General features: G+C 34.3%; 1 non-coding gene across 1 annotated transcript; it reads right to left on the bottom strand.

Moving 5' to 3' along the window:
• Positions 1-1,665: 1,665 nt before the first annotated feature.
• On the bottom strand, positions 1,666-1,773 carry LOC113461147 (small nucleolar RNA R71). Its single transcript, XR_003383213.2, has one exon. It is a non-coding gene; the product is annotated as a small nucleolar RNA R71 (small nucleolar RNA).
• Positions 1,774-11,844: the final 10,071 nt, after the last annotated feature.

The raw sequence follows: 11,844 nt of genomic DNA, 5'->3' as shown, positions 1-11,844 counted from the left end.
GAAAACCAAAGTGTATAGGTTCGTTGGTGAGCCCGTAAAACCAACAAAGGTTTTTGGATTGTGAGCCCGGAAAACAATCCAACTGTAATCCGCGGGATTATAGTGAATTTCCAAGGGGACGCTTGGGGAGTGGACGTAGGTGCTAAGGAGAGCACCGAACCACTATATATTGTTGTGTTTGTGTTGTGCTTGTGCTTACGTTTATTCTTGCATCATCTTCTATCTTTGCACTAGTTTAAATCATTCAAATAGTTTAAGGAAGCATCCACTGCACTTAATTAAGAAAGTCCTTTTTAAACACCAAAAATTTAGAAGAAACCAATTCACCCCCCCCCCTCTTGGCTTGTCACCTTGGGTAACAATACCCTGTTTCGGAAGAGAAAAGAAGAAGAAGAAGAAAAAAAAGGAGAAGTTGATGTTTGTAATGGGAGGCTAATTCTCTTGGTCAAGGGTGATGGACGAACCCTTGACAATTTACTTTCTTCAAGTTAATTCTGAATGATTATTCTCTTTGATTTACATTTATTAATATGTTTCTGATTCTTGCATACTTATTTATTAGATAGATCTTGTATGGTTTATATTTATTGATGCATGAATTGTTTCGATGTTTGATTTATCATAGACGTAACAGGCACGATAAATACTTGGACGTTGACTTCATGTTTTCAAATTATATACTCCATGATTAGAACTGTTTTATCTAATTAATCCTTAATCAAGAATCGCCGAATTTATTTATTGAAAGTAATAGTGTCAAGGGGAATTCTGGATCCCTAGCCTTCTCCATATTCTCAAACTTTATTTAATTACTTATTATTCTCTGCTTTCAATTCCTAAAAACCATATGAAATTACATCTGAAATTATGCTAATAAAACATAGACCACTCCCTGAAGAATTGACCTCGGACTTCCGAGTTATACTACTTGTGCGATTCTCCTGCACTTGGGAGAGTAGTTTTGCAAATGCATCAAGTTTTTGGCGCCGTTGCCGGAGGGCGGTTGAATTGTTAGTGTACTTTCAGATTTAATTAGAGATTTAGTTTAGGTAAGTTTCAGCTTTTTAGAATAATAATAATAATAAAATAATAATAATAAAATAAATAAATAAAATAAAATAAAATAAAAATAATAAAAAAATAGTATGCTAAAGTGAAATAGGGACGACACCGATCGATTAAGTCGTTCATTTTGTAACAATTTCATGGGACACAATCTTGAGATTCCTTCGCAGTTTCTCACACCTTGTGAGATGGCTGATTTAAATGAAGATGCAGGAAGTCACCGTGATCGAGAACATGAATCTCCTGTTATGACTTTGAGACAATACTTACAACCCACTAGGACTAGTCAGCCTTCATGCATGATTTTTTCTGATAATATAGGATATTTTGACATCAAACCAGGGGTAATTCAATTGCTACCAAAATTTTAAGAATTAGAGTCTGAGAGTCATTACCTTCATCTGAAAGACTTTAAAGAATTGAGCATTATATTTAGAGTGTCGAACATCACCGAGGATGTCCTCAAGCTGACGTTGTTCCCTTTCTTTCTAAAGGATAAGGCCAAAACATGGCTATACTTCTTGCGACCTACATCAATAAGAACTTAGCAAGATATGCAGAGAGAATTTTTGAAAATGTTCTTTCCCGCACAAAGGACCAACTTTCTAAAAAGGCATATCAGCAATTTCCAACAAAAAGATAATGAAACTTTTTATGAATGTTGGGAGAGATTTAAGACCTTCTTCTCTCATGCCCTCATCATGGGTTCGAAACTTGAAGAATTATTAGCTTTTTCTATGAAGGTTTATCTTCACAGTTGAAATAATTTGCAGACACCATGTGCAATGGTAGATTTTTAGAAAAACAACCTGATGAGGCATGGGAGTATTTGGATTCCTTTGCTGAGACTGTCCAACTTTGGGATAATGAGAATAGAAACAATAAGTCTTTGCTCAAGCCTACTAGCTCTGTACATAGTGGCCTTTACAACTTCAGAATTGAGGATGATCTTCATGCTAAAATGACAGTCCTCACTAGGAAGATAGAAGAAGTTGAACTTAGGAAAGTTGAGCCTGTCAAGACCATAGAGCTCAGAAACGAGTGTTGTGGGATCTGCAACATGTCTGGTCATACCACCACAGATTGCCCAACCATACCGGCATTCAAGGAAGTATTGCACGATCAAGCAAATGCTATGAACTCCTACCATAAGTCTTATAATGATCCATTCACGAATACCTATAACTCTAGTTGGAAGAATCATCCAAATTTTAGGTGAAAAAATAATCATCCTCAACAGTCATACCATCCAGCTTCTTCACCTGCACATCCTACTTTTACATCACCGCCCTCTCAGAAGTCGAGTATCGAGGATACCTTGCAATCTATACAATCTTTTCTACAAGGTCAAGCCAATATCAATGCTCAAAATACTCGAAATTTTGAAGATATAAGGAACCAATTATCAATGTTGACTACCGTCCTAAGTACTCAGAAAAAGGGTAAGTTTACAGCTCAACCCCAACCTAACCCACAAGTGTATGGTAGCAATAATACGGCTCCTTCTAGTTCGCATACAGAGCATGCAAAAAGCATCATGACTTTGTGTAATGGAAAAGTCATTGATCAGACTGTCCCACTGAGACCGCAAGTCACTTCTAATTCTGATGTGCCCAAAGCTGATGAAAAGGACAAAAAAAAAAAGTTGAGGTCCCAACTTCTACCGAGAAAGTCGAATGCCCTTTGCCCCACCTTTTCCACAACGGTTAAGGCCGTTGCAAAAGCTTGAACCAAATTCTAAAATTTTTGAGCTTTTTAAGCAGGTAAAGATCAACATACCTCTTCTTGATGCAATCAAACAAGTACCCTCATACGCCAAATTTTTGAAGAACTTGTGTACTGTCAAGCGCGGATTAAATGTTAAGAAGAAGGCATTTTTAATTAAAAATGTGAGTGCTATTTTGCAGCACAATATTCTCTCTAAATATAAGGATTCAGGTTGCCCAACCATCTTATGCATCATAGGCAACTTTAGGATAGAGCGAGCATTGTTAGATTTAGGGATGAGTGTGAATTTGTTGCCATATTCTGTATATGAGCAACTTGGTTTAGGTGAGTTGAAGCCAACCTCCGTCACTTTGCAATTAGCTGACAGGTCAATCAAGATTCCGAGGGGATTATCGAGGATGTATTGGTCCAAGTAGACAAGTTCTAGTTTTCTGTCGATTTTATCGTATTGGACACACATCCGGCTTCAAACTCATAGTCTCAAATTTCGGTCATTGTAGGACGTCCATTTCTTACAACTTCTAATGCATTGATTAATTGTAGAAATGATGTCATGAAGCTTTTCTTTAGTAACATGACCTTAAAACTGAATATTTTTAATGTTGCAAGTAACCCAACGATCCTGAAGAGAGTAAGGAGGTTGATTGGGTTGAAACTATTGCAGAGAAATATTTGTTAGCTGAAGCATTTGGTGTTCTAATGGCACTGATGAAGATGATTTGTTGGTCATACCTAATGTGGATTGTTCGAATGACATGATAATCAATGGGTGGAGGCCAAAAGTAGAAGATTTTGAGCAGCTGCCACCTCAAGAGGCAAAAATAGTACCATCCCATGAACAAGCACCTAAGCTCGAGTTGAAACCCTTACCGAAGGAACTCAAGTATGTCTTTCTTGGATCCGAGGATACTTTTCCTATAATCATCTCGTCTGATCTTGATCATGACCAAGAAAGAAAATTACTTGGTGTTCTAAAGAATCATAAAGGAGCCCTAGGATGGTCTATTGCTGACTTGAAGGGGATTAGCCCCTTAATTTGTATGCACCGAATATATTTGGAGGACAATGCTAAAACCACAAGATAAATGCAACGCAGGTTGAATCCTATGATGAGGTATGTGGTTAAGGCAGAAATCCTCAAGTTGCTTTGTTGCCCAGTAGATACAACCCAAGAGGGGGGGTGAATTGGGTCTTTTAAAACTTTTAAGCTACTTCTAACACTTTTCAATTAATTACGCTAAGTTGTATAGTTGCACAGTGGAATTTAAACTTAGCAATAGGTTGATTTATCGAATGAGACTTGATTAAGTAAATTGAATATGCTTGCAACTAAAGGATGCGCGGATAAGAGTTAAGCAGGCAATTTATCTAGGTAAGTAAGTGAGCAAGATAGACAATGACAAAAAGCATCACAAATACAACAAACATATAGTGGTTCGGTGCACCCCAGCACCTACATCCACTCCCCAAGACCTCTTGGGAATTTCACTATAATTCTACAGATTACAGCCGGTTGTTTTACAAGCTCACAACCCAACTTGTTGTTTTGCGAGATAACAACGAACTCGGTCGGTTTTCACAGGCTCACCGACTAGAACCAACCGATTATTTTCTCGGGTTCACAATCAAACCCAGTTGGTTTTCCCACAGGCTCACCAACCACAACCTTACAACGATTGTTTTTCGGGTTCACAATCAACCCAGTTGGTTTTTCCAAAGGCTCACCAACCACAACCTAACACCGTTGGTTTTCCCCTTTGGCTCACCAACAAACCTTAACCCCTTGATTCAATCCCTTGATTGAATCAAGTTACAAGATATTAAAACAAAGATTTAAAACAAATCAAAGCTTCTTAAACAAGCAAATATAACAATATAAACAAATAGAGTAAAGAGAAGCCCTTAAACGAGTTTTGAAGATGAAGGAGCTCGGCTTCTTCTTTACTTGACCCTCTTCTGATTTGGCACGAAGCAGAGGATCACCGAGGCAGCACACGGATGGAGAGGAAGCTTTGGGATTCACTTGGATGCTCTTCTTCTCTCTGTTTCGCTTTGGATGGCCCTTTTGTGCTTATGGGAGATTTCCCTTGTAATCGCTTTGAAATCTCTTTCCTAAATGTTCTCTCCCATTTCCATACTGTCTCCCCTAGCTCTCCTCTTGATTTTATAGCTTTACATGTCGTGGAACCAGAAATCTAGCCGTTAGAGACAAAAATAGAGCCGTTGTCCACAGTCTGCAACTCCTGACAAAGTTTCCGTTGGGATCGGAGTCGACTCGCGCGATCTGGAGTCGACTCGACTGTAGCAGGAGTCGACTCATGCTTTTCTGGAGTCGGCTCGGCAACTGTTCCAGATTTGAATTAAAGCGGTCTTCTCGACTGGGAGTCGACTCGACTTAACCCGGAGTCGACTCGCCAAAATCTGGAGCTGACCTTGCACTTTTGGAGTCGGCTCATTCCAAGGAATCCATGGATGCATTTTTCAACTTTGCTTACTCGAGTCGACTCGGAAATTCTGGGAGTCGACTCGGTGCTCAGAGTCCGAACTCCCGAGCTTCTGTCTTTTGGCTCGTGCTGTCTCGGAGTCGACTCGAACTGTCTCGGAGTCGACTCGGCCCTCAGTATCCAAAAAACAGTCTTCTGTCTTTTGGGGTCGCGCTGCCTTGGAGTCGACTCGAACTGTCTTGGAGTCGACTCGCCTCTCAGAGACGAAAATGCCGTCTTCTGTCTTTGGGGTTGCGCTACCTCGGAGTCGACTCGGATTTTGCGGGAGTCGACTCGGCTCTCAGTGTCTGAAATTGGCTCTCTGACTTTTTGCTTGTTTTCCTCTGGGAGTCGACTCTAGCTTCCTTTGGAGTCGACCTGCCAACCATCGGAGTCGACTCGAGTTCCTTAGGAGTTGACTCGGCTCTCAGGGTCCAAAATAGCTTCTCTGTGTTTCTGCCTTGTTACTCCCTGGAGTCGACTCGTACTATCCAGGAGTCGACTCGAGGACTATTCTTTTGGATTTTTCTTTGAATTTGCTCTTCCAACTTGAGTCCTTTGAACTTGAAACTTGGGCCAATGAAGTGTAACTTTCTTCCAACTTTTCTTGAGAGCTTTGGAGGCCTTCTTGTGTTCTTCCAACTTGCTATGTTCCTTGCAAAATAAGTATCTTTCTCCTTGCAACACAAACATTAGTATTTATACTTCAAGGTTTTGTGATCATCAAAATCAATCTTTAAATCAATCTTTGGGTCATCAGTCTCCCCCTTTTTGATGATGACAAAACTTGGAGTATATGCAATATAAAATATATTGTGTTCTAGAAGTAGTGCATAGCTAAGTTGCATGAAGTAGAAAACATATATATTTAAAACATACTTCATGATAATGCTTTAGATTTAATCAGCTTAACATAATCAACATATCTAAATTTAAGCTGGTTTGTATTCAATTCAGAATATACAGAATATAAAGCATTATGAACATATAGTTAGGTATTTCTTCCCCTTTTTGACAACATCAAAAAGATAGTGAAACATTAAGCACAAAGATAAGACTACTCAAATATTTCTTTTTCTTATTGTACTCTGATTTGCATGTCAAATTATTGCAAGGATATGAATCATATAACTCAAGGCAATAATATTAGAATAAGATTAATGAGCATAGATCAGAGCCAATTAAGATAATTTCAGAGCAGAACACATCGAATGCGATTCCAAGGATAGTTTTCAACTCAAGTGTAGATGGAATCTTTCTTAAGTTAATTCAAGAAGTACCACGAATGATATTCAAAGAAAGCACGAATGGAAATCTAACCTCTCTTCAATAATAAGTATGAAAGCTCGTTCATTTAAGATCTTTTGCCCAATATATTAAGTATTTTATCAACATGAGAGCAATTTAATTAATTTTCAGAGTATAAGTGCAAAACTCATATACTTGAAAAACATATCATCATGTTGGATCATTAATTCTTAATGACTTCAAAGTTCTTTTATGATAATAAGAACATTGGGGCACAAATACCAAAATATGCAATTTTTGATACATCTTAGAGCTCATTTAAAGACTTTCTTTTATTTCTTTAGAAAATAAGCACAATTTGATACATAAAAATATGAATTGGCATAAAATTTGAAGTTCTAAAGAGCAAGCCAATTAGGACTCATTAGTGAATTTCAAAATATATTTTCTAAAAGATACTCAAGCAAATTCAACACATAATTCTCCCCCTTTTTCATTAAGTTAGAGGCTCTTAAGATCAACTGTTTGAAATGCAATTTGGTTCATGATTTATGCATAAGATATATTAACCAAATAACAAGCCTCAAGGTGTATCATAAAGATTTGTATATTTAAATTTCAGATGATACATTTTGGAGAGCATTAGGATCACTTTTCATTTAGATGCTTTCTCTCTCCTTTAGTTATAGATTTATGCGATCAAGTTCCATAAGATCTCTCCTTCTGAGATTTTCTTTCTCCCCCTCAATTGATCATTCCATTTAAGAGTTTAGAATTTGAAGATAATGTTCAGTAAAATTGTCAATCTCAAAAAAAATATATTTTCTATAAGTTTCATCTTATTTTCATAAGACTCAATGTTTGAGATAAGACAACCTTTATAGAACTCATCTCAAGGTTTAAACTCATTATATAATTAAAGCAAGTCTTGCAATATAAGGAGGTTCATTAAAATCAATCCATAAAAAGATACTGAATATCTAAAGCTCCCCCTCAAAAGATGCATTCTTCTTTAATCATTCTTTTCTATTGTTGAATTTCAGATTTTAATGATAAATGTGAATAAGACTGAAATTCTATGATATCGAGAATGTAGAGTAATCTAGTATTATTCAAAATTTGTGGCAATTACTCTTTCTAATCCTTCAAGAACAAGTTATGCTTTCTCTTAATCTTAGAGAAAATGTATAGAAATGTTAAACAGAAAATGATTCATTTTAAGCTCAGTTTCTTTCAAAAGCATTTACATTTTCTTTCTTTTAGAATTATTTGAGTGAGCTGAAATATTTCTAGCTTTAAGATCATTCACTCTATATATATTCTGATGGAAGTCTTGAAGAATGTAGGAGAGAAAAACATATAGATGATCATTGAGGTATATAGATTTATAGAACTCAATTATTTAATCACAGTTTTTCAGCAATGTATACATGAAACACAATAAATCCCTTTTTAATATCAAAATAAAATTATATATTTAGAAATTTTTGTTTGCAATCAAGATCATCGAAAGACACATCATTTGGACCAATATTGGTACACTGTAAGGATAAGAAATGATATGTTTCAGATGCGTATCGGGGCAAACAATCAAGGCATCAGAATTATTCTATTTTTCTTAAACTGTAGTTTTTATCTAGGAATCATATTGAGTTTAAGCTTTTATACAAAATCAGATTCTGAATTTTATAAAGATTTTCAATAGAGGCTTTTAAATCATGATTTGAGATATGTATCTTTCACATTGAAGCTCATCTTAAATCACTAAGATTGAAAACACATATTTCAATAACATTAGAGCACTTTCAGAATCTTTATATTTAATATTGAGTTTTGATACAAAATGGAGGATATTTTAACAAGTATTAGGATATTATGTATCAAAGTTATGTATCAATTCATTTTGCCTAAATAGAGATATCTTTCTCTTCTCCTTTTTACAAATTTATTCAACTTTCAGTTTTTAAAGATGATTGTGAACGACAAATCTGAAATTTCTTTTCAATAATACCCAAAAATAATTTTATGCAGTATTCCAAACATTCAATCAAATTGTCCAAGCATAGAGCATTACAAAATATTGAGAACCCATAATTTAAGACATCATGCCACATGCAAAATATATTATGTGTTAAGTCATGCATTAAAATAACAAGCATGTCAATGATCAAAATCAATTCTTTTCAAATAAACTCCCCCTATTTAAACATACTCTTGCATTGATTTCATCCTTAAAGTGTGTTTTCAAGTGATTAAAAATTTGACTTGATTCTTTTTATATACTTTCACTTACTTTGTTTTTCATTTTTACTTTCTTATGCTCTATACTCTATTTGCTCCCTATCCGGTGGAGTTGGAAGGGGCACGAGGTACTACCACTAGCCTCCCTCTTGTGCCGTCCCTAATATACCCTACACCGAATAGTTGGGTCAAATAGTGCTGGGTACTACCACTAGCCTCTCCATTGGCACCATCCTTATGATGAGCAATATAGAAAGGTTAAAATGTTCACTTCAAACTCTCCCTGTTTAGGTGTAATTAATTACGGATTTTATCCCTTTCACAAGTCTCATAAATGTGCCAAATATATTATACTTGTTTTGCTTTTTCTTAAGATGAAGGATCAGAATAAAGAAATAATCTCATGTATTATATAGAGGTATATCATGCAAACAACATTTTCATTTTACTCAAGGATTCATAGCTTCTCACAAGTTAATTTAAATCAGCATTTTAAGCATATACTTGTGTATTTCATGGTTATGATATAGGCAAAGGAGCATTTTAATTTAAGCAAACCATGAATCAATTTCTGAAAGCATAAGTCAATGAATACATATATAGACATGATATCAAGGAGTTAATAATTAAAGATTTTATCCATGCCATAGTAAGATTTAAGTTAATGACTTTGCTCAGCTAATTTATGAGAGAGGTATTTAAAATTACCGAATCATTCTGCATTCTTCAAGTCAAATACCTACAAGATTTCTTATGTGTAACCTTTTGGCTGAAGAAAGTCCTCTCTCTTGTTTGCATGTGAATGTTTATTGTACCTTTTATGGAGGTGTCCTTCAAGTTGAAATTTCCTATTTCTTGCTCATAGATCCTGCATTATCAACAAAATTCTTTTCTTTCTTGAGAGAAAGTCATTAGTTTCTTCGAGATACAAAACATTCATCCAACATATTTTTAACTAGATGACTCAATAGTTGAATATTGACAATAGTTGAATGTTGAGTCACTTTACTCAAGAGATTCCCTAAGTATAAGCAAGCACATATCACTTGAACTAAAGAGATGGTTTCATTAACCAATATGGTTCAAGTACAAGCATGTGAGACGATAGAAGGATTTAGCTTAGATTCTATTTGCTTAAGATAATTGTCAATAAGGCATGCTAGCTAAGTTTTGATCAAATTGCCTTAAACAATTGTTTCTATCAAAATTCAGATTATGATTCATTTGTTATCAATAAATTATGATTCATTAGAGTTAGATTGAAGTCTTGCACAAGGGCACATAATGATCACACAATCTGGTCTATTAGGTATATGATAAAATAATTATTCTATCATGCTTTTGATGCTTGTTCCAAATCACAAATTGCTTTATCATATTTGTAATGAATGTTTTCAAATAAGGTGGTTATTTTACATAGATCTGAAATAACCACATAGAAGTGCATTCTACACATTCATTTGACAGAATATAAAGCTCATAAAGCAAGCAAATGATAATGGTGATCTTTACTTCTAATCATGCAAGAATTTCATCAAGATTTATTTCATCTTTTCTTGATTTAGTCTTTTAGTAGTTATCAATTTTTCTTCATTAACTGCATTTCTGAAAAACTCAATTTGGTTCTAATTATTAACAAGTTTTCATATTGTTATATGTAAAAGATTAACCATATACATATATAATTTGATTTTAGTATTTTGATAATAAATCATTAGTCTCATAAAGAATAAACTGAATTGATATTTCTTCAACTAGAATCTTTTCATTGAATATTCTATACGCATTGCTTGATGAATGATATCCAAGGATAGAAATATCTTTATCAGATTTGGCATTATTTTCAAAAGACCATATCAAGCATATCATAAGCTACTGAAAAATATGAAAGATATGCAATAGATCATTTTCTATTTTTCAGAAGATCAAATGGAGTTTTCATCAATAATAGACCTAATAGAAACCATATATATGACAAGCAATGATGATAGCTTTTAACAAAATGACTATCATACAACATTGCCTTCTTCATTTCTTCAAGGATTCTATTAATCCTATTTTACTTATAGTGTTCTTGGTGCAGAAACAATTGAATTCAATATTATTTTCTGTGCACAACTTAATACAAAATTGGTTTTCAACACTATGCCATGATACTTCTTTACTTTCATAGTTTGCAAACCTTTTTCATTTGATCCCTTTTTGTGAGTTTGTGCCAATGCAGAAAATATTTCAATTTAAGTGCCAAGAACAAAACCAATGTAAGCTTTTGAAAACTTAGTGTTGGAAACAACATCTTTAGATTTAGAAATTGATTTTTTGTTTGTTTTCTTAATTAACATGCATAGTAAACTCTGACCTTTCAGAAGATACTCTAAGTAAGCCAATGGCAAGGTCTTTTGAGATTAAGTACATACTAGCATGAGTTGATTTTATATCCCAAAGATGGTTTCTTTAATCTTGGTATTCCATACCAAGTGCACTTTTTCATATCTATGATCGATAAACAATAATGCCATGGATAAAAACTCTCAATCAAGCATATAGAGAATTCATAGAGTTATTCTTAGCTACTTATCCAATAGTGAGTAAATCATACTAAAAAATGAAGTGATTTGATTATTTTTCTAAAAGTATTTTCTATATCACAAACTTGATCAATAGTTGCAATTCATATTTTAATCAAATACTAAAGAAAAAATAATGGTGAGATGCAAGGATTACTGATTCCATTATTATTATTATTATTATTTTTTATTTAAAATTACTTTTCATAAGTATGTTTTGAGTTTCATTTTTTTTTGACGTGTGTCTAGAACACCCATTTGTATGAATCTATTTGTTCCATGGGTATCTTGGCACATCTATGTCTACATCCTCATATTTTCATTTTGGGTACCCAAGCTTGCTTGGGTCCTTGAGAATTAGGACATATGGTTCCTTTTGGAACCCAAATCTGTTTAATAGTAATAACTTTACCATTTGATTTAATTGTACTAGAACTATAGGTAAGGTTGTTATGTCCATTCTTTTCATGTTTGAAATAAGTTATCTTATTTAATGGTTTGCTTGGTGAATT

The sequence above is a fragment of the Phoenix dactylifera genome, chromosome 13, assembly GCF_051530095.1.
Source record: "Phoenix dactylifera cultivar Ajwa chromosome 13, Ajwa_hap1_PhDact_Kaust_v1.1, whole genome shotgun sequence".
In the NCBI taxonomy this organism is placed as follows: domain Eukaryota; kingdom Viridiplantae; phylum Streptophyta; class Magnoliopsida; order Arecales; family Arecaceae; genus Phoenix; species Phoenix dactylifera.
The sequence above is the reverse complement of the archived record's forward strand: the minus strand, read 5'-3'. Positions and strand labels throughout refer to the sequence as shown.